Source organism: Stenella coeruleoalba, assembly GCF_951394435.1.
Source record: "Stenella coeruleoalba genome assembly, chromosome: 7".
NCBI classification, from domain to species: Eukaryota; Metazoa; Chordata; class Mammalia; order Artiodactyla; family Delphinidae; genus Stenella; species Stenella coeruleoalba.
The window spans coordinates 111,690,515-111,711,291 of record NC_137153.1 but is presented as its reverse complement, the minus strand read 5'-3'; the positions used below and the strand labels follow the sequence as shown (position 1 = coordinate 111,711,291).

Below are 20,777 nucleotides of genomic sequence, written 5' to 3'. Positions count from 1 at the left end.
TTCAGGCCTGTAGAGTTTGGTGATTCAAATGCATTTTTTTTCCATTTTGTATTTTCTCTGTTCCTTTTAGTCCAAGCTGGCAGTTTTTCTGCCAATACAATTCTCTTTAAAAATCCTTGGTTCTCCTGTGAATCTATTGGAATTACTCCTTTGTATAATATTCATATCTACAAATGAGATGAGCCCCTTTCTACTTTGGGTTTCTAATTAGACCACTGATGAGGTATACTCTTCAACTTCCTAAAAGCCCTGTTTTTGACTGAATGATTCTCTACAGTACCACATTGGATCTTTTGGAGGTCTTACAAAGAATTTTAAAATTATGCCCTCAGCTTCATCTTGAGATGGTGGTATCCTAAGAGTGCCCTGGGTTTGATCTTTATCCAGAAGCTATTTCTTAAGTTTTACATCATTTGTTGTTGGGAGAAGCTGGGAATGGATAAACAAATTGCGTTATGTACATATAATAGAATCCTAGTAAGTAGTAAAAAGGAACAAATTGTTGAGCAACTTGGATGGATCTCAACATGATTATGCTGAGTGAAAGAAGCCAGAATACAAAAGAGTACATACTCTCTGATTCTGTTTATATAAAATCCTAGAAAGTGAAAACTAATCTATAGTTTGTGACAGCAAGCCCATCGGTGATTTCCTAGGGATGGGTGGTGGAGAGTGGAGAGGGAGGGATAGATTTCAGAGGAGCAGGAGGAAACTTTTAGGGGCGGCTGACTGTAGTCATGGTTTCATGTGTTAATACATATGTCAAAATTATACATTTCCATTGTTTTATTTTCTTTTTCAGTCTTGTTATTAAGTATGTCTCTTGTAAGCAGCACATAACTGGATCTTTTAAAATGCAGTCTGATATCTGTGTCTTTCACTGGGAATGCTTTTTAAGTTTTCTTCCCCTCTTTGGATTAGTCAAGCATTTTTATTCTATTTTTTTCCTCTTATAATGAGAATTTAGATGCTTTTTCTATGCTTTTAATAGTTAAACTAAAAATCATGGTGGCTATGACCTACATAGAGCTCACTATGTAACTATGCTTTACCTGTAACTCATTTAATCCTCACAAAAACCCTAGGAGATACAATGTTTTAAAAATTAATTAATTAAGTAATTAAGTTTTGGCTGCCTTGGGTCTTCATTGCTGCGCTTTCTCTAGTTGCGGCGAGTGGGGACTACTCTTCATTGTGGTGCGTGGGCTTCTCATTGCGGTGGCTTCTCTTGTTGCAGAGTGCGGGCTCTAGGCGTGCGGGCTTCAGTAGTTGTGGCATGCAGGCTTAGTTGCTCCGTGGCATGTGGGATCTTCCCAGACGAGAGATCTAACCCGCGTCTCCTGCATTGGCAGGCGGATTCTTAACCACTATGCCACCAGGGAAGTCCCGGAGATATTATTTTTGTCTCAGTTCTACGGATGGGAAAACTGTGGGATGGAGACATTATTTAACTGCCAAGGCCACATGACTGTTAAGTGGTAGAGGCACTACTTTACTACTACACTACTAAGGTAGTGTGCTTTCGGAGTCTGTGATATTAACTGATAGAAATATACAGTCTCTCTGAGAAATTTTAGCATGCTTATGTAACCTAGCAAAGTTAATTGGTATCTTTACCCTCCTCCTGAATACTTTATATAGTTTAACTTTAATCACTCCTCTCCCAGTTTAAATGCTTTTATTGTTGTGTATTTTACTTTAAACCTGTAAGACACTATTATTATTTTTTAATATAGCCAGTTATTTAGATTGACCCACATATATTCTACTTTCTTTGTCTTAGGTGTCTTCTTGCATCTCAGACTTTTTCCATCTGGGATAATTTCATTCTTTCTTGAATAGTCCTTTGCTGCTGGCAAATGTCTGTTTTTGTTTATATGAAAATTTTCTATTTTTTCCTGGGTTGGTACTTTTTTAAACCACATTGGAGATGTCATTTATTTATCTTCCGGCTTCTATGTTGCTGTTGAAAAATCACTTTCCATTCTAATTATTATTTTTATGTAGACAGGCTCTCTTGTTCTTCAGTGTAGCAATACGTATGTCTACTGGTGGATTTTTCTTATATATCCTGATTAGGATTTAACTCTTTGAGATTGGGATCTCTTTTTTATATCTCTGGTTATTGTTTCTCCCCACCATTATTTCCTTCCTTCTTCTGGAACTTTGACTAGACGTGGATTGGACCTTCCCACTTTGTCCATCACAATTTTTAACCATATATTTTTGTATTTTCCATCTGTCTGCTGCATTTCAATAAATTCTTCAAATCTTTCTACCAGTTTACTAGTTTTCTCCATAGCTGTGTCAAATTGCTGTTAAAACACCAATTTAGTGTTTAATTTAAATAAATTCTTTACAGCTTTATTGAGATATAATTCACATACCATACAGTTCTCCCATTTAAAGAGTACAGTTTTATGGTGCTTGGTATATTACATTAATTTATTTAAGTTGTGAGATATATAGCTCATAAAATTTGCCATATTAACCATTTTAAGCTTACAGTTCAGTGGCACTGACTACATTCACACTGTTAAGCAACCATCACCACTATTTATTACCAAAACGTTTTCATCACTGAAACAGAAACTCTGTAAGCATTATGCACTAACTCCCCATTTCCCTTCTCTCCAGCCCCTGGTAAACTGATATACATTCCTTTTTTTTTTTTTGAATTTTATTTATTTTTTATATAGCAGGTTCTTATTAGTCATCTATTTTATACATATTACTGTATATAAGTCTTTCCCAATCTCCCAATTCGTCCCACCACCATCCCCTTGGTGTCCATAGATTTGTTCTCTGCATCTGTGTCTCTATTTCTGCCTTGCAAACTGGTTCATCTGTACCATCTTTCTAGGTTCCATATATATGCATTAATATATGATATTTGTTTTTCTCTTTCTGACTTACTTCACTCTGTATGACAGTCTCTAGATCCATCCACGTCTCTACAAATGACCGAATTTTGTTCTTTTTTATGGCTGAGTAATATTCCATTGTATATATGTACCACATCTTCTTTATCCATCTGTCTTTCAATGGGCCTTTAGGTTGCTTCCATGACCTGGCTATTGTAAATAGTCCTGCAATGAATATTGGGGTGCATGTGTCTTTTTGAATTATGGTTTTCTCTGGGTATATGCCCAGTAGTGGGATTGCTGGGTCATATGATAATTCTATTTTTAGTTTTTTAAGGAACCTCCATACTGTTCTCCATAGTGACTGTATCAATTTCCATTCCCACCAACAGTGCAAGAGGGTTCCCTTTTCTCCACACCCTCTCCAGCATTTGTTGTTTGTAGATTTTCTGATGATGCCCATTCTAACTGGTGTGAGGTGATACCTCATTGTAGTTTTGATTTGCATTTCTCTAATAATTAGTGATGTTGAGCAACTTTTCATGTGCTTTTTGGCCGTATGTCTTCTTTGGAGAAATGTCTATTAGGTCTTCTGCCCATTTTTGGATAGGGTTGTTTGTTTTTATAGTATTGATCTGAATGAGCTGTTTAAATATTTTGGAGATTAATCCTTTGTCCGTTGATTCATTTGCAAATATTTTCTCCCATTCTGAGGGTTGTCTTTTTGTCTTGTTTGTAGTTTCCTTTGCTTAGCAAAAGCTTTGAAGTTTCATAAGGTCCCATTTGTTTATTTTTGTTTTTATTTCCCTTACTCTAGGTGGTGGATCAAAAAAAATCTTGCTGTGATTTACGTCAAAGAATGTTCTTCCTCTGTTTTCCTCTAAGAGTTTTATAGTGTCCGGTCTTACATTTAGATCTCTAATCCATTTTGAGTTTATTTTTGTGTTTGGTGTTAGGGAGTGTTCTAATTTCATTCTTTTACATGTAGCTGTCCAGTTTTCCCAGCACCACTTATTGAAGAGACTGTCTTTTCTCCATTGTATATCCTTGCCTCCTTTGTCATAGATTAGTTGACTACAGGTGCCTCAGTTTATCTCTGGGCTTTCTATCTGCTCCATTGATCTTTGTTTCTGTTTTTGTGCCAGTACCATATTGTCTTGATTACTGTAGCTTTGTAGTATAGTCTGAAGTCAGGTTGTCTGATTCCTCCAGCTCTGTTTTTTTCCCTCAAGATTGCTTTGGCTATTCCGGGTCTTTTGTGTCTCCATACAAATTTTAAGATTTTTTGTTCTAGTTTCGTAAAAAATGCCATTGGTAATTTGATAGGGATTGCATTGAATCTGTAGATTGGGTAGTATAGTCATTTTCACAATATTGATTCTTCCAATCCAAGAACATGGTATATCTCTCCATCTGTTGGTATCATCTTTAATTTCTTTCATCAGTGTCTTATAGTTTTCTGCATACAGGTCTTTTGTCTCCCTAGGTAGGTTTATTCCTAGATACTTTATTCTTTTTGTTGCAGCGGTAAATGGGAGTTTTTCCTTAATTTCTCTTTCAGATTTTTCATCATTAGTGTAGAGGAGTGCAAGAGATTTCTGTGCATTAATTTTGTATCCTGCAACTTTACCAAATTCATTGATTAGCTCTAGTAGTTTTCCGGTGGCATGTTTAGGATTCTCTATGTATAGTATCATGTCATCTGCAAACAGTGACAGTTTTACTCCTTCTTTTCCAATTTGTATTCCTTTTATTTGTTTTTCTTCTCTGATTGCTGTGGCTCAGACTTCCAAAACTATGTTGAATACTAGTGGTGAGAGTGGACATCCTTGACGTGTTTCTGATCTTAGAGGAAATGTTTTCAGTTTTTCACCATAGAGAATGATGTTTGCTGTGGGTTTGTCGTATATGGCCTTTATTATGTTGAGGTAGGTTCCCTCTATGCCCACTTTCTGGAGAGATTTTGTCATAAACGGGTGTTGAATTTTGTCAGAAGCTTTTTCTGCATCTGTTGAGACGGTCATATGGTTTTTAGTCTTCAATTTGTTAATATGGTGTATCACATTGATTGATTTGCATATATTGAAGAATCCTTGCATCCCTGGGATAATTCCCATGTGGTCATGGTTTATGATCCTTTGAATGTGTTATTGGATTCTGTTTGCTAGTATTTTGTTGAGGATTTTTGCATCTATATTCATCAGTGATATTGGTCTGTAATTTTCTTTTTTTGTAGTATCTTTATCTGGTTTTGGTATCAGGGTGATGGTGGCTTCATGGAATGAGTTTGGGAGTGTTCCTTCCTCTGCAATTTTTTGCAAGAGTTTGAGAAGGATGGGTGTTAGCTCTTCTCTAAATGTTTGATAGAGTTCACCTGTGAAGCCATCTGGTCCTGGACTTTTGTTTTTTGTAAGATTTTTAATCACAGTTTCAGTTTCATTGCTTGTGATTGGTGTGTTCATATTTTTTTATTTCTTCCTGCTTCAGTCTTGGAAGGTTACACTTTTCTAAGAATTTGTCCATTTCTTCCAGGTTGTCCATTTTATTGGCATAGAGTTGCTTGTAGTAGTCTCTAAGGACCATATTTCTGTGGTGTTTGTTGTAACTTCTCCTTTTTCATTTTTAATTTTATTGATTTGAGTCCTGTCTTTTTCTTGATGAGTCTGGCTAATGGTTTATCAATTTTGTTTATCTTCTCCAAGAACCAGCTTTTAGTTTTGATCTTTGCTATTGTTTTCTTTGTTTCTATTTCATTTATTTCTGCTCTGATCTTTATGATTTCTTTCCTTCTGCTAACTTTAGGTTTTGTTTGTTCTTCTTTGTCTAGTTCCTTTAGATGTAAAGTTAGATTGTTTCCTTGAGATTTTTCTTGTTTCTTGAGGTAGATTGTATAGCTATAAACTTCCCTCTTAGAACTGCTTTTGCTGCATCCCATAGCTTTTTGATTTTTGTGTTTTCATTGTCATTTGTCTTTAGGAATTTTTTGATTTCTTCTTTGATTTCTTCATTGATCTCTTGGTTATTTAGTGACGTGTTGTTTAGCCCCCATGTGTTTGTGTTTTTTACATTTTTTTCCCCTGTAATTAATTGCTAATCTCATAGTGTTGTTGTCATAAAAGATGCTTAATATGATTTCAATTTTCTTAAATATACCGAGGCTTGATTTGTGACCAAAGATGTGATCTATCCTGGAGAATCTTCCGTGCGCACTTGAGAAGAAAGTGTAATCTGCTGTTTCTGGATGGAATGTCCTATAAATATGAATTAAATCTATCTGGTCTATTGTGTCATTTAAAACTTGTGTTTCCTTATTAATTTTCTGTCTGTGTGATATGTCCATTGGTGTAAGTAGGGTCTTAAAGTCCCTCACTATTACGGTGTTACTGTTGATTTCCTCTTTTATAGCTGTTAGCAGTTGCTTTATGTATTGAGGTGCTCCTTTGTTGGGTGCATAGATATTTATAATTGTTATATTTTCTTCTTGGATTGATCCCTTGATCATTAAGTAGTGTCCTTCCTTGTCTCTTGTAACATTCTTTATTTTAAATTCCATTTTATCTGATATGAATTTTGCTCCTCCAGCTTTCTTTTGGTTTCCATTTGCATGGAATATCTTTTTCCATCCCCTCACTTTCAGTCTGTTTGTGCCCCTAGGTCTGAAGTGGGTCCTTGTAGATAGCATATATATGGGTCTTGTTTTTGTATCCATTTAGCAAATCTGTGTCTTTTGGTTGGAGCGTTTAATCCATTCACGTTTAAGGTAATTATCAATATGTATGTTCCTATTACCATTTTGTTAATTGTTATGGTTTGTTTTTGTAGGTCCTTTTCTTCTCTTGTGTTTCCCACTTAGAGAAGTTCCTTTAACATTTGTTGTAGAGCTAGTTTGGTGGTCCTGAATTCTCTTAGCTTTTGCTTGTCTGTAAAGCGTTTGATTTTTCTATCGAATCTGAATGAGAACCTTGCCGGGTAGAGTAATCTTGGTTGTATGTTCTTCCTTTTCATCACTTTAAGTATATCATGCCACTCCGTTCTGGTTTGTAGAGGTTCTGCTGAGAAATCAGCTGTTAACCTTATGGGAGTTCCCTTCTATGTTATTTGTCGTTTTTCCCTTGTTGCTTTCAATAATTTTCCTTTGTCTTCCTTTTTTGTCAATTTGATTACTGTGTGTCGGTGTGTTTCTCCTTGGGTTTATGCTGCCTGGGACCCTCTGCCCTTCCTGGACTTGGGCGGCTATTTCCTTTCCCATGTTAAGGAAGTTTTTGACTGTAATCTCTTCAGATATTTTCTCGGGTCCTTTCTCTGTGTCTTCTCCTTCTGGGACCCCTGTGATGTGAATGTTGTTGCATTTAATGTTGTCCCAGATGTCTCTTAGGTTGTTTTCATTTCTTTTCATCCTTTTTTCTTTATTCTGTTCCGTGGCAGTGAATTCCACCATTCTATCTTCCAGGCTACTTATCTGTTCTTCTGCCTCAGTTATTGTGCCATTGATTCTTTCTAGCGTATTTTTCATTTCAGTTATTGTATTGTCCATCTTTGTTTATTTGTTCTTTAATTCTTCTAGGTGTGTGTTCTTTAATTCTTCTAGGTCTTTGTTAAACATTTCTTGCATCTTCTCGATCTTTGCCTCCATTCTTTTTCCGAGGTCCTGTTATCAGCTTCACTATCATTATTCTGAATTCTTTTTCTGGAATGTTGTCTATCTCCACTTCATTTCGTTGTTTTTCTGGGGTATTATCTTGTTCCTTCATCTGGTACAAAGTCATCTGCCTTTTCATTTTGTCTGTGAACAAAATTATCACAGACAAAATTATTAAATTTTAAAAAGATAAAAAGAGAACCATATTATCTTTCTGTGAATGTGGTTTTCCTTCCACAGGCTACTGAACTGTAGTTCTTCTTGCTTCTGCTGTCTTCCCTCTGGTGGATGAGGCTATCTAAGAGCCTGATATATGTTCTGTTTCTATGAATTTGCCTAATCTAGTTTCCTCATATTAGTGGAATAATACAATATTTATTCTTTTGTGTTTGGCTTATTTCACTTATGGTATTTTCATTGTTTGTCTATGTTGCAGTATGTATCAGAACTTCGTACCTTTTTGTGACTGAATAATATTCCATTGTATGTATATACTGTATGTTTATCCATTGATGGACATTTGGGTTTTTTCTACCTTTGGCTATTTTGAATAATGCTGCAGTGAATAGTGGCATCCAAGTATCTGAGTCTCTGCTTTCAATTTCTTTGGGTATATACCTAGAAGTGGAATTTCTGGATCATATGGTAATTCTGTTTTTAGATTTTTTGAGGAACTGCCAAGTTGTTTCCAAAGCAGATGCAGCATTTTACATTCTATGAAATAAAAAGAAATATATGTCTCTGCTCCCAGTTTTTGACACAGGGCTCCTTGGAATTTCCTGGGAGACAGGAGTATCTTTTGTTCTAATGAGGCAACTCTGAGTGTGCTCCTGGGTGGCTCCTGGCCATCAGAAAGACCAAGGTATGATTAGAAGCTTAGAATTTTCAGCCCATTCACCAGAGAGGGGAGAGGGACTAGAAATGGAGTTAATAACTGATCATGCCTATGTGATGAAGCCTCCATAGAAGTCCCCTTACTATGGGATCAGAGAACTTCCAGGTTGGTGAGCACACCTGTGTACTGGGAGCATGACGTACCCGAACTCCATGGGGACAGAAGCTCCTGCACTTGGGACCCTCCCAGACCTACATCTGGCTGTTCAGCTGTATCATTTATTACATCCGTTATTAAATAATAAATTGGTAAACATAAGTGTTTCCCTGAGTTCTGTGAGCTGTTCTGGCAAATAACTGAATCCAAGTGGAAGAGGTCATGGGAACCTCTAATTTGCAGCCAAATTGGACAGATGTTGTGGATAATCTGGGGACCTACTACTTGTGATTGGCAAATGAGGTGGGTGGCAGTCTTTTTGGGCTGAGTCCTTAACCTGTGGGCTCTCATGCTATCTCCCGGGAGATAGTGTCAGAATTGAGTTAAATTGTAGCTGATATCGTAGAGAATTGCTTGACATGGGGAAAAAAATACACACATTTGGTGACAGTAGTGTTGTGAGTGTGGTAGTAGTGTGAGAATAAAGGAGAGAGACATAGGAAGAATGGGTTTTTCCTAAGCACATTCCCACCAGCAATGTACAAGAGTTCCAGTTTCTTCACATCCTCGTCAATACTTGCTATTGTCTGTGTGTCTTATTATAGTCATACTAATGGATGTGAAGTGGTATTTCATTGTGGTTTTTATCTGCATTGTCTATTGACTAACGATGAAAAGCATCTTTTCATGTGCTTATTGGGCAGTTGTATATGTTCTTATGTTCTTTGTTCTTTAAAACCTTTGCCTATGTATTGGGTTACTTTTGTTGTTGCTGTTGTTCTAAGAGTTCTTTGTAAATTTTGGATACAAGTCCCCAGTCAGGTATATGATTTTCAAATACTTTCTTTCATTTTGTAGGTTACCTTTTACCTTTCTTGACAGTGTCCTTTGAAGCACAAAAGTTTTTGATTTCAAAGTCCTATTTATTTTTGTTGTTTGTGCTTTAGGTGTTGTACGTAAAATAGTCAGTGTCCATCCAAAGGGCAAGAAGATTTACTCATGTTTTCTTCTAAGATTTTAATAGTTTTATTTTACATATTTGGTTCTGTGATCCATTTTGAGTTGCTTTTTGTATATGGTATAAGGAAGGAGTCTAACTTCATTTTTTTGCATGTAGATATCCAGTTGTCCTAGCACCATTTGTTGAAAAGACTATTCTTTCCCCATTGAATTGTCTTGCCTCCTTTGTTTAAAATCAATTGACAATTACAATTGTAAATGTTTATTTCTGACTCTTTTTTTTTTTGGTCAATTAGAGATTTATTTTATCATGTTGATTCCATCAGATTATCATGTATGACTATGCCATCATTTATTTAGTGCACTGACTACTGATGAGCAATTGGATTACTTTTTTTTTAATTTAATTTGTTTTTATAAGCAGGTTCTTATTAGTTATCCATTTTATACATATTAGTGTATATATGTCAATCCCAGTCTCCCAGTTCATGACACCACCACCCCCTCACCCTGCCACTTTCCCCCCTTGGTGTCCATACATTTGTGCTCTACATCTGTGTCTCTATTTCTGCCCTGCAAACCGGTTCATGTGTACCATTTTTCTAGGTTCCACTATATGCATTAATATATGACATTTGTTTTTCTCCTTCTAATTTACTTAACTCTCTATGATAGTCCCTAGATCCATCCACATCTCTACAAATGACCCAATTTCGTTCCTTTTTATGGCTGAGTAATATTCCATTGTGTATATGTACCACATCATCTTTATCCATTTGTCTGTCGATGGGCATTTAGGTTGCTTCCATGACCTGGCTATTGTAAACAGTGCTGCAGTGAACATTGGGGTACATGTGTCTTTTTGAATTATGGTTTTCTCTGGGTATATGCCCAGTAGTGGGATTGCTGGGTCATATGGTAATTCTATTTTTAGTTTTTTAAAGAACCTCCATACTGTTCTCCATAGTGGCTGTAACAATTTCCATTCCCACCAACAGTGCAAGAGGGTTCCCTTTTCTCCACACCCTCTCCAGCATTTGTTGTTTGTAGATTTTCTGATGATGCCCATTCTAACTGGTGTGACGTGATACCTCATTGTAGTTCTGATTTGCATTTCTGTAATAATTAGTGATGTTGAGCAGCTTTTCATGTGCTTTTTGGCCGTATGTCTTCTTTGGAGAAATGTCTATTAGGTCTTCGACTCATTTTTGGATTGGGTTGCTTGGTTTTTTAATATTTAGCTGCATGAGCTGTTTATATATTTTGGAGATTAATCCTTTGTCCGTTGATTCATTTGCAAATATCTTCTTCCATTCTGAGGGTTGTATTTTTGTCTTGTTTGTAGTTACCTCAGCTTTGCAAAAGCTTTCAAGTTTTGTTAGGTCCTGCTTGTTTATTTTTGCTTTTATTTCCATTACTCTAGGAGGTGGATCAAAAAAAATCTTGCTGTGATTTATGTCAAAGGGTGTTCTTCCTCTGTTTTCCTCTAAGAGTTTTATAGTGTCCAGTCCTACATTTAGTTCTCGAATCCATTTTGAGTTTATTTTTGTGTATGGTGTTAGGGAGTGTTCTAATTTCATTTTTTTTTTTTTTTTTTTGTGGTATGTGGGCCTCTCACTGCTGTGGACTCTCCCGTTGCGGAGCACAGCCTCCGGGCGTGCAGGCCGAGTGGCCATGGCTCACGGGCCTAGCCGCTCCGCGGCATGTGGGATCTTCCCAGACCGGGGCATGAACCCGTGTCCCCTGCATCGGCAGGCGGACTCTCAGCCACAGTGCCACCAGGGAAGCCCTAATTTCATTCTTTTACATGTAGCTGTCCAGTTTTCCCAGCACCGCTTATTGAAGAGACTGTCTTTTCTCCACTGTATATGCTTGCCTCCGTTGTCATAGATTAATTGACCGTAGGTGCGTTGGTTTATCTTTGTATCCTGTTCCATTGATCTATATATCTGTTTTTGTACCTGTACCATACTGTCTTGATTACTGTAGCTTTGTAGTATAGTCTAAAGTCACCAGACCTGATTTCTCCAGCTCCATTTTTCTTTCTCAAGTTTGCTTTGGCTATTTAGGGTCTTTTATGTCTCCCTACAAATTTTAAGATTTTTTTGTTCTAGTTTCGTAAAAAATGCCATTGGTAATTTGATAGGTAGGGATTACATTGAATCTGTAGATTGCTTTGGGTAGTATAGTCATTTTCAGAATATTGATTTTTCCAATCCAAGAACATGGTATATCTCTCCATCTGTTTGTGTCATCTTTCATTTCTTTCATCAGTGTCTTATAGTTTTCTGAGTACAGGTCTTTTACCTCCTTAGGTAGGTTTATTTCTAGATATTTTATTCTTTTTGTTGCAGTGGTGAATGGAATTGTATCCTTAATTTCTCTTTCAGATTTTTCATCATTAGTGTAGAGGAATGCAAGAGGTTTCTCTGCATTAATCTTGTATCCTGAAACTTTACCAAATTCATTGATTAGCTGTAGTAGTCTTCTGGTGGCATGTTTAGGATTCTCTATGTATAGTATCATGTCATCTGCAAACAGTGACAGTTTTACTCCTTCTTTTCCAATTTGTATTCCTTTTATTTGTTTTTCTTCTCTGATTGCCATGGCTAGGACTTGCAAAACTATGTTGAATACTAGTGGTGAGAGTGGACATCCTTGTCTTGTTCCTGATCTTAGAGGATGCTTTCACTTTTTCACCATTGAGAATGATGTTTGCTGTGGGTTTGTTGTATATGGCCTTTATTATGTTGAGGTGGGTTCCCTCTATGCCCACTTTCTGGAGAGTTTTTGTCATAAACGGGTGTTGAATTTTGTCAAAAGCTTTTTCTGCATCTGTTAAGACGGTCATATGGTTTTTAGTCTTCAATTTGTTAATATGGTGTATCACATTGATTGATTTGCATATATTGAAGAATCCTTGCATCCCTGGGATAAATCCCATGTGGTCATGGTGTATGATCCTTTGAATGCGTTGTTGGATTCTGTTTGCTAATATTTTGTTGAGGATTTTTGGGTCTGTATTCATCAGTGATATTGGTCTGTAATTTTCCTTTTCTGTAGTATCTTTGTCTGGTTTTGGTGTCAGGGTGATGGTGGCCTCATAGAATGAGTTTGGGAGTGTTCCTCCCTCTGCATTTTTTTGCAAGAGTTTGAGAAGGATGGGTGTTAGCTCTTCTCTAAAAGTTTGATAGAGTTCACCAGTGAAGCCATCTGGTCCTGGACTTCTGCTTTTTGGAAGATTTTTAATCACAGTTTCAGTTTCATTGCTTGTGATTGGTGTGTTCATATATTTTATTTCTTCCTGGTTTTGTCTTGGAAGGTTATATCTTTGTAAGAATTTGTCCATTTCTTCCAGGTTGTCCATTTTATTGGCATAGAGTTGCTTGTAGTAGTCTCTTAGGACCGTATTTCTGTGGTGTCTGTTGTAAGTTCTCCTTTTTCATTTTTAATTTTATTGATTTGAGTCCTGTCTTTTTCTTGATGAGTCTGGCTAATGGTTTATCAATTTTGTTTATCTTCTCAAAGAACCAGCGTTTAGTTTTATTGATGTTTGCTATTGTTTTCTTTGTTTCTTTTTAATTTATTTCTGATCTGATCTTTATGATCTCTTTGCTTCTACTAACTTTGGGTTTTGTTTGTTCTTTTTTCTCTAGTTTCTTTAGGTGTAAGGTTAGATTGTTTCCTTGAGATTTTTCTTGTTTATTGAGGTAGGCTTGTATTGCTGTAAATCCTTCTTAGAACTGCTTTTGCAGCATCCCATAGGTTTTGGATTGTTGTGGTTTCATTGTCATTTGTATGTAGGTATTTTCTGATTTCCTCTTTGATTTCTTCATTGATCTCTTGGTTATTTAGTAACGTGTTGTTTAGCCCCCATGTGTTTGTGTTTTTTATGTTTTTTTCCCCATAATTCATTTCTAATCTCATAGTGCTGTGGTCACAAATGATGCTGGATATGATTTCAATTTTCGTACATTTACTGAGGCTTGATTTGTGACCCAAGATGTGATCTATCCTGGAGAATGTTCCCTGTGCACTTGAGAAGAAAGTGTAATCTGTTGTTTTTGGATGCAATGTCCTATAAATATCAGTTAAATCTATCTGGTCTGTTGTGTCATTTAAAGCTTGTGTTTCCTAATTAATTTTCTTTCTGTGTGATCTGTGCATTCGTGTAAGTAAGGTCTTAAAGTCCCCCACTATTACGGTGTTACTGTCGATTTCCTCTTTTATAGCTGTTTGCAGTTGCTTTATGTATTGAGGTGCTCCTGTGTTGGGTGTATAGATATTTATAATTGTTTTATCTTCTTGCATTGTTCCCTTGATCATTATGTAGTGTCCTTCCTTGTCTCTTGTAACATTCTTTATTTTATTTATTTATTTATTTTTTTTGCGGTACGCGGGCCTCTCACTGTTGTGGCCTCTCCCGTTGCAGAGCACAGGCTCTGGACTCGCAGGCTTAGCGGCCATGGCTCACAGGCCCAGCTGCTCTGCGGCATGTGGGATCTTCCCAGACCGGGGCACGAACCTGTGTCCCCTGCATCGGCAGGTGGACTCTCAACCACTGCGCCACCAGGGAAGCCCAACATTTTTTATTTTATAGTCCATTTTTTCTGATATGAGTATTGCTCCTCCTGCTTTCTTTTGGTTTCCATTTGCATGGAATATCTTTTTCCATCCCCTCGCTTTCAGTCTGTATGTGTCCCTAGGTCTGAAGTGGGTCCTTGTAGATAGCATATATATGGGTCTTGTTTTTGTATCCATTTAGCGAATCTGTGTCTTTTGGTTTGAGCATTTAATCCATTCACATTTAAGGTAATTATCAATATGTATGTTCCTATTACCATTTTGTTAATTGTTATGGGTTTGTTTTTGTAGGTCCTTTTCTTCTCATGTGTTTCCCACTTAGAGAAGTTCCTTTAGCATTTGTTGTAGAGCTGGTTTGGTGGTCCTGAATTCTCTTAGCCTTTGCTTGTCTGTAAAGCTTTTGATTTCTCCATCAAATCTGAATGAGATCCTTGCTGGGTAGAGTAATCTTTGTTGTAGGTTCTTCCCTTTAATCACTTTAAATATATCATGCCACTCCCTTGTGGCTTGTAGAGTTTCTTCTGAGAAGTCAGCTGTTAAACTCATGGGAGTTCCCTTCTATGTTATTTGTCATTTTTCCCTTGTTGGTTTCAATAACTTTTCTGTCTTCATTTTTGTCAATTTGATTACTATGTGTCTCGGTGTGTTTCTCCTTGGGTTTTTGCTGCCTGGGACTCTCTGCCCTTCCTGGACTTGGGTGACTATTTCCTTTCCCATGTTAGGGAAGTTTTTGACTGTAATCTCTTCAGATATTTTCTCGAGTCCTTTCTCTGTGTCTTCTCCTTCTGGGACCCCTGTGATGCGAATTTTGTTGTGTTTTATGTTGCCCCAGAGGTCTCTTAGGTTGTCTTCATTTCTTTTCATCCTTTTTTGTTTATTCTGTTCCTCGGCAGTGAATTCTACCATTCTATCTTCCAGGCTACTTATCTGTTCTTTGGCCTCAGTTATTTTGGTAACGATTCCTTCTAGCGTATTTTTCATTTCAGTTATTGTATTGTGCATCTCTGTTTGTTCCTTAATTCTTCTTTGTGTTTGTTCTTTAATTTTTCTAGGTCTCTGTTAAACATTTCTTGCATCTTCTTGATCTTTGCCTCTTTTTTTTTTTTTAGGGAAATGAATTTACTGATTTAATTTATTTAAAAACTATTCACCACTGTTTTCCACTGCATAGCATCAATAAACTTAAAAAATGTAGAAGATGATGATGGTACTGCATTTCTAAACAACTTTCCAAGCCACTACTTTTGGCTTTTAGAAGTAATTTTTTTCTACTTTAGAGTGCTCACGATTCAAATAATGCTGAAGATAATAGATAAAGGTAGGTAAAGGTATGTCATGGAAAGACTGTCAAAAGAGTTGATACGAGATATCAAAGGAAAAAGAATGGAAATCCGTGTTGGGCAGATAACAGTAAACAAGCAGAAATGGTAACCATACAAAATCAACATGGACAAAATTGGCAATGGAATGGAATGAACTATTCTTGGCAGAAATCCTCCCCTACCTAAGCAATTTCAGTAATGTCGGTGATTTCCTGTGCGGTATCAGGATTATGGAGTTAGAAATGGAATGCTCAGAATAATCAATGAGGAAATTAGTTTATCTAGGCCTCAATCCCTTCATTTGAAAAATGAATAAATGTATATATGACTGCTGCACAAGAGGCAGGATGTGTAACAGTTAAAAGTGCAGGCTGTGACTATCATTATATAAGATGTTACTAATGGAGACAGCTGGGTGATGCGTACATGGAACTCCTTGTAGTATTTTTGCAACTTTCTGAGAGTCTGTTATTATTTCAAAACAAAAGTTTTTTTGTTTTGTTTTGTTTTTTTGCGTTATGCCGGCCTCTTACTGTTGTGGCCTCTCCCGTTGCGGAGCACAGGCTCCGGACGGGCAGGCTCAGTAGCCATGGCTCACAGGCCTAGCCGCTTCGCCGCATGTGGGATCTTCCCGGACCGGGGCACGAACCTGTGTTTCCTGCATCGGCAGGCAGACTCTCAACCACCGCGCCACTACGGAAGCCCAAAACAAAAGTTTTTAAAAGTATTATACAGGCATGAACCCAGACCACCAGGGTTTAAAAACGGGCACAACCAATTAATTACTGGCTGTGTGCCCTCAATCAAGTTATTTATTTTCTCATGTGTAAAATGTGGTTAAAAACAGTATTTACCTGAGAAGGTGCTGTGTGAATCAAATAAGCTAATACATGTAAACCATTCACAACAGTGCTTGTCACATAGTTTTTCCTCCATTCTTTTTCCGAGGTCCTGTATCATCTTCATTGTCAGTATTCTGAATTCTTTTTCTGGAAGGTTGCCTATCTCCACTTCATTTAGTTGTTTTTCTGGGCTTTTATCTTGTTCCTTCATCTGGTGCATAGCCCTCTGCCTTTTCATCTTGTCTGTCTTTCTGTAAATGTTGTTTTTGTTCCACAGGCTGCAGAATTGTAGTTGCTCTTTCTTCTGCTGTCTGCCCTCTGGTGGATGAGGCTATCTAAGAGGCTTGTGCAAGTTTCCTGATGGGAGGGACTCATGATGGGTAGAGCTGGGTGTTGCTTTGGTGGGCAGATCTCAGTAAAACTTTAATCCACTTGTTTGCTGATGGGTGGGGCTGGGTTCCCTCCCTGTTGGTTGTTTGACCTGAGGTGACACCACACTGGAGCCTACCAGGCTCTTTGTTGGGGTTAATGGCGGATTCTGGGAGGGCTCACGTCAAGGTATACCTCCTAGAACTTCTGCTGCCAGTGTCCTTCTTCTCACATGAGCCACAGCCATCCCCTGCCTCTGCAGGAGACCCTCCAACAGTAGCAGGTAGGTCTAGTTTAGTCTCCTATGGGGTCACTGTTCCATCCTCTGGGTCCCGATGCGTACACTACTTTGTGTGTGTCTTCCAAGAGTGGAGTCTCTGTTTCCCCCATTCCTGTTGAAATCCTGCAGTCAATTTCCCCCATTCCTGTCGAAGTCCTGCAGTCAAATCCCGCTAGCTTTCAAAGTCTGATTCTGTAGGAATTCCTCGTCCCATTGCTGGACCCCTGGGTTGGGAAGCCTGACATGGGGCTCAGAACCTTCACTCCAGTGGGTGGACTTCTGTGGTATAAGTGTTCTCCAGTTTGTGAGTCACCCACCCAGCAGTTATGGGATTTGATTTTATTGTGATTGCGCCCCTCATACTGTTTCATTGTGGCTTTTCCTTTGTCTTTGGATGTGGGTTATCTTTTTTGGCGAGTTCCAGTGTCTTCCTGTTGATGATTGTTCAGCAGTTATTTGTGATTCCAGTGCTCTCACAAGAGGGAGTGAGTGCACGTCCTTCTACTCTGTGCCATCTTGAACCAATCTCCTCTATTTCTGGACTCTTAATTCTATTCTTATCCTCTGGTAGTACTGTGCTGTCTGTTTTCTTTCTTTCTTTCTTTCTTTTTTTTTGCACTGTCTTGATTACTGTAGCTTTGTAGCAAATTTTGAAATTGAAAAGTGTGAGTCTCCCAATTTTGTTCTTTTTTTGTAGTCGTTTTGGCCCTTCTGGGTCCCTTTCATTTCCATATGAATTTTAGGATCAGGTTATTAATTTCTGCAAGTAAGCCAGCTGAGATTTTGATAGGGAGTGAGTTGAATTTGTAGATCCATTTGGGGAGCATTGACACCTTAGCAATATGAAGGCTTACAATCCATGAACATAGAGTGATTTCAATTTATTTAGGTCTTATTTTCTTCCTATAATGTTTTATAGTTTTCAGAGTACAAGTATTGCAATTCTCTTGTTATATTTATTCCTATGTATCTTATTCTTTTTGATGTTACTCTAAGTGGAACTTTCTTAATTTCATTTTCATATTGTTTATTTGTAGTGAATAGAAATAAGAATTTATTATTGTATAGTGATTTTTTTTTATCCCGCTGCAACTTTGCTGAACTAGTTTACTCGTTCTAATAGTTTTTTAATGGATTTCTTACGATTTTCTTTATATAAAGATCATGTCACATGCAAATACAGTTTTACTTCTTTCATTCCAATCTGGATGACTTCTTTTTCTTGCCTAATTGCCCTGGCTAGCACCTCCAATACAGTTTTGAATAGAAGTTGTAGGAGTGAATATCCTTGTCTTGTTCCTTATCTTGAAGGGAAATATTTAGTGTTTCACTCTTAAGTATGGTATTAGATGTAGGTTTTTGTAGATGCCTTTCATCAGTTTGATGAAGTTCTTTTCTATTCCTAGTTTGTTGAATGCTTTTTTATCATGAAATGATGTTGGGTTTTATTAAATGTGTTTTCTGTGTCTGTTGAGGTGGTCATGTTATTTTGTTCTTTATTCTCTTGATATGATTTATTACATTCATCTGTTTTTGGATGTTAAACCAACCTTGCATTTTTGGGATAAATATCAGTTGGTCATGGTGTATGGGTCTTTTTTTTTCCCTCATCATTTCTTTAACTGGAATATAGTTGACATACAATATTATGTTAGTTTCAGTTTCACTACATAGTGATTTGCCTTATGATTACCATGATCAGTCTAGTAACAATTTGTCCCCATACAAAGTTATTACAATATTATTGACCATATTCCTTATGCTGTATGTTACATCCCCACAGCTTATTTATTTATTTATTTTATAACGGGAGGCTTGTACCTCTTAATCCTTTTCACCTATTCTGCCCACCCTGTGTATAATTCTTTTTTTAAATCAGCAGTTTGGCTGTGGCTGCTATACCTGCAGGTGCGGTAGTCCTGCTATATCACTGAGTCTGTTAGCTCACTGCTGGGTGGAGATGGAGCTGCTCAGCCCTGGCTTAATTCTTTGTTTATGTGTTGCTAGATTTGGTTTGCTGATACCTTGTTGATTGATTTTTGCATTTCTATACTTTTCTTGTGATATGTTTGTTTGGTTCTGATATCAGCATTAATTCTGTCCTCATAGAAGAGTTGGAAAGTTTTTCTTCCTATTCTATTTTTTGAAAGACTTTGTGAAGAATTTGTATTAATTATTCTTTAAATGTATGGTAGGATTCATCAGTGAAGTAATGTGAATCTGGGCTTTTTTGGTTTGTTTGGTGGAAGTTTTAAAATTAGTAATTCATTGTATTGTTATAGGTCTATTCTGATAATCTGTTTCTTCCTGAGTTTTGGTAGTTTGTGATTTTCTAGGAATTTGTCCATTTCATCTAAATTATCTAATTTGTTTTCATACATTTGTTCATAGGATTCACTTAAAATCCTTTTATTTGTGCAAATTTGGTCCTTATGTTTTTTCCTTTTACTACTCACTCACACAGTTTGTATTTGCAGCCACTGCAAACTAATTATCATTTTCAGATGCTTTTCCTCTGTCTAAAATGCCTTTTACCTTTCTCCATTTGAGGGATTGTTGTTTATCTTTCAAGATAATTTTCTTCATGTAATCTTCCCTGATTGTCCAGGCAGACTTTGTTTCTCCTTCCTTTGAACTTCAGTGCACTTCTGCACCTTTGTTATTGTGTTTGTTTCTTTCAAAGAGCAGCTCAGCATCTTGTTCATCTCCTTTTCCTTCATGAGGAGCATGGGGCCTGATACATAATTGTTTCTTAGGAATTGCATGTCGAATAAATGAATGAGGTATGAAATTCTTCCTCTGAGCTCCCATTCCATTTGGATGCCTCAGAGGCATCTGAAATTCAAAATGTCTAAATCCTAACTCATGATCTCCCCACTAACCCTGTTGAAGATCTGGTCTACTTCCAGTGAGCAACACTTTAAAAAATTGTAATCCAGTTCTGCATGCTAGAAACCTACTGCGTTTATGCTGGTCACCTACCTTCCCACTCAGCCTGTTCAGTGTATCACAGATATTTGATTGATTTACCTAAATGTCTTTAAAAACTCGTTCTTTCCATCTCAAGCATCACTGTCCTAAAACTTTCTCACCTTTTATTTTTTTAAACTAGGCAACTCCCATTCTTTTAGCTCTTACCTCAGACATTACTTCCTAACGGAACCCTTTTGAGATCACAAAAGTAAACTTGTGGCATATACTGTATCCTCTTGTAGCATTTATCACAGCTTGTAATTAAGTTACTTGTGTGGTTATTAGTTTGTTTGAGCTTCTCCACTGGAGCTAAAACTCTGTGAGGGTAGGATTCCCTGCTGTTTTCTTTACCACTGTATGACCAGTGCTCAGTACTAAGATTTAATAAATGCTTATGGAATGAATGAATCAGGGACTATGAGACAAGTTAAATGGAAATGCTTTTAAAGTGAAATTTGCTAAGGAAACATTGTTTTGATCTCTTAACATTTAGAAAACTGATTAGTTTATTGAATTTACAATTTCTTTGTTTGGATGTAGAGAAATTCTAAATTTTAGTGTTATTTAAGGGTGGATCATCTTTGATACATCCACTTATTGCCGATTAGGTTTTGTTTACTGGGATTATGAAATTGGTATAGCTGTTACAAAGTATATGGTAAAGTCTCTCTGGAAAGCACTATAATACTTCTTAAATAACACCTTCTTGGTAATTAGCATATTTGGTTTAAGACTTCACTTAGCACAAAATGGGTTGCAGAAAGCCAAATCCTCGTATATATTCAAGTAAAGGTGATGACTTTCTTCACGATAGAACAGAGATGAAATAGCTCCCACATTTGTTATTCTGAGTGGAGCCTTGGGATAAAATTCCAAGCAGCAGAATGCCACTTAACATTCTGCATGCTATTTTGCTCTTTAGTAGTATAATTGTAGAATGAGGCAATAAAACC

At 37.0% G+C, this 20,777-nt stretch overlaps 1 protein-coding gene across 3 annotated transcripts in view; it reads left to right on the top strand.

Annotated features, from left to right (window-relative positions):
- DENND1A (DENN domain containing 1A) overlaps positions 1–20,777 on the top strand; it is a 494,445-nt gene that overhangs the window by 27,493 nt on the left and 446,175 nt on the right. The window lies entirely within an intron of this gene.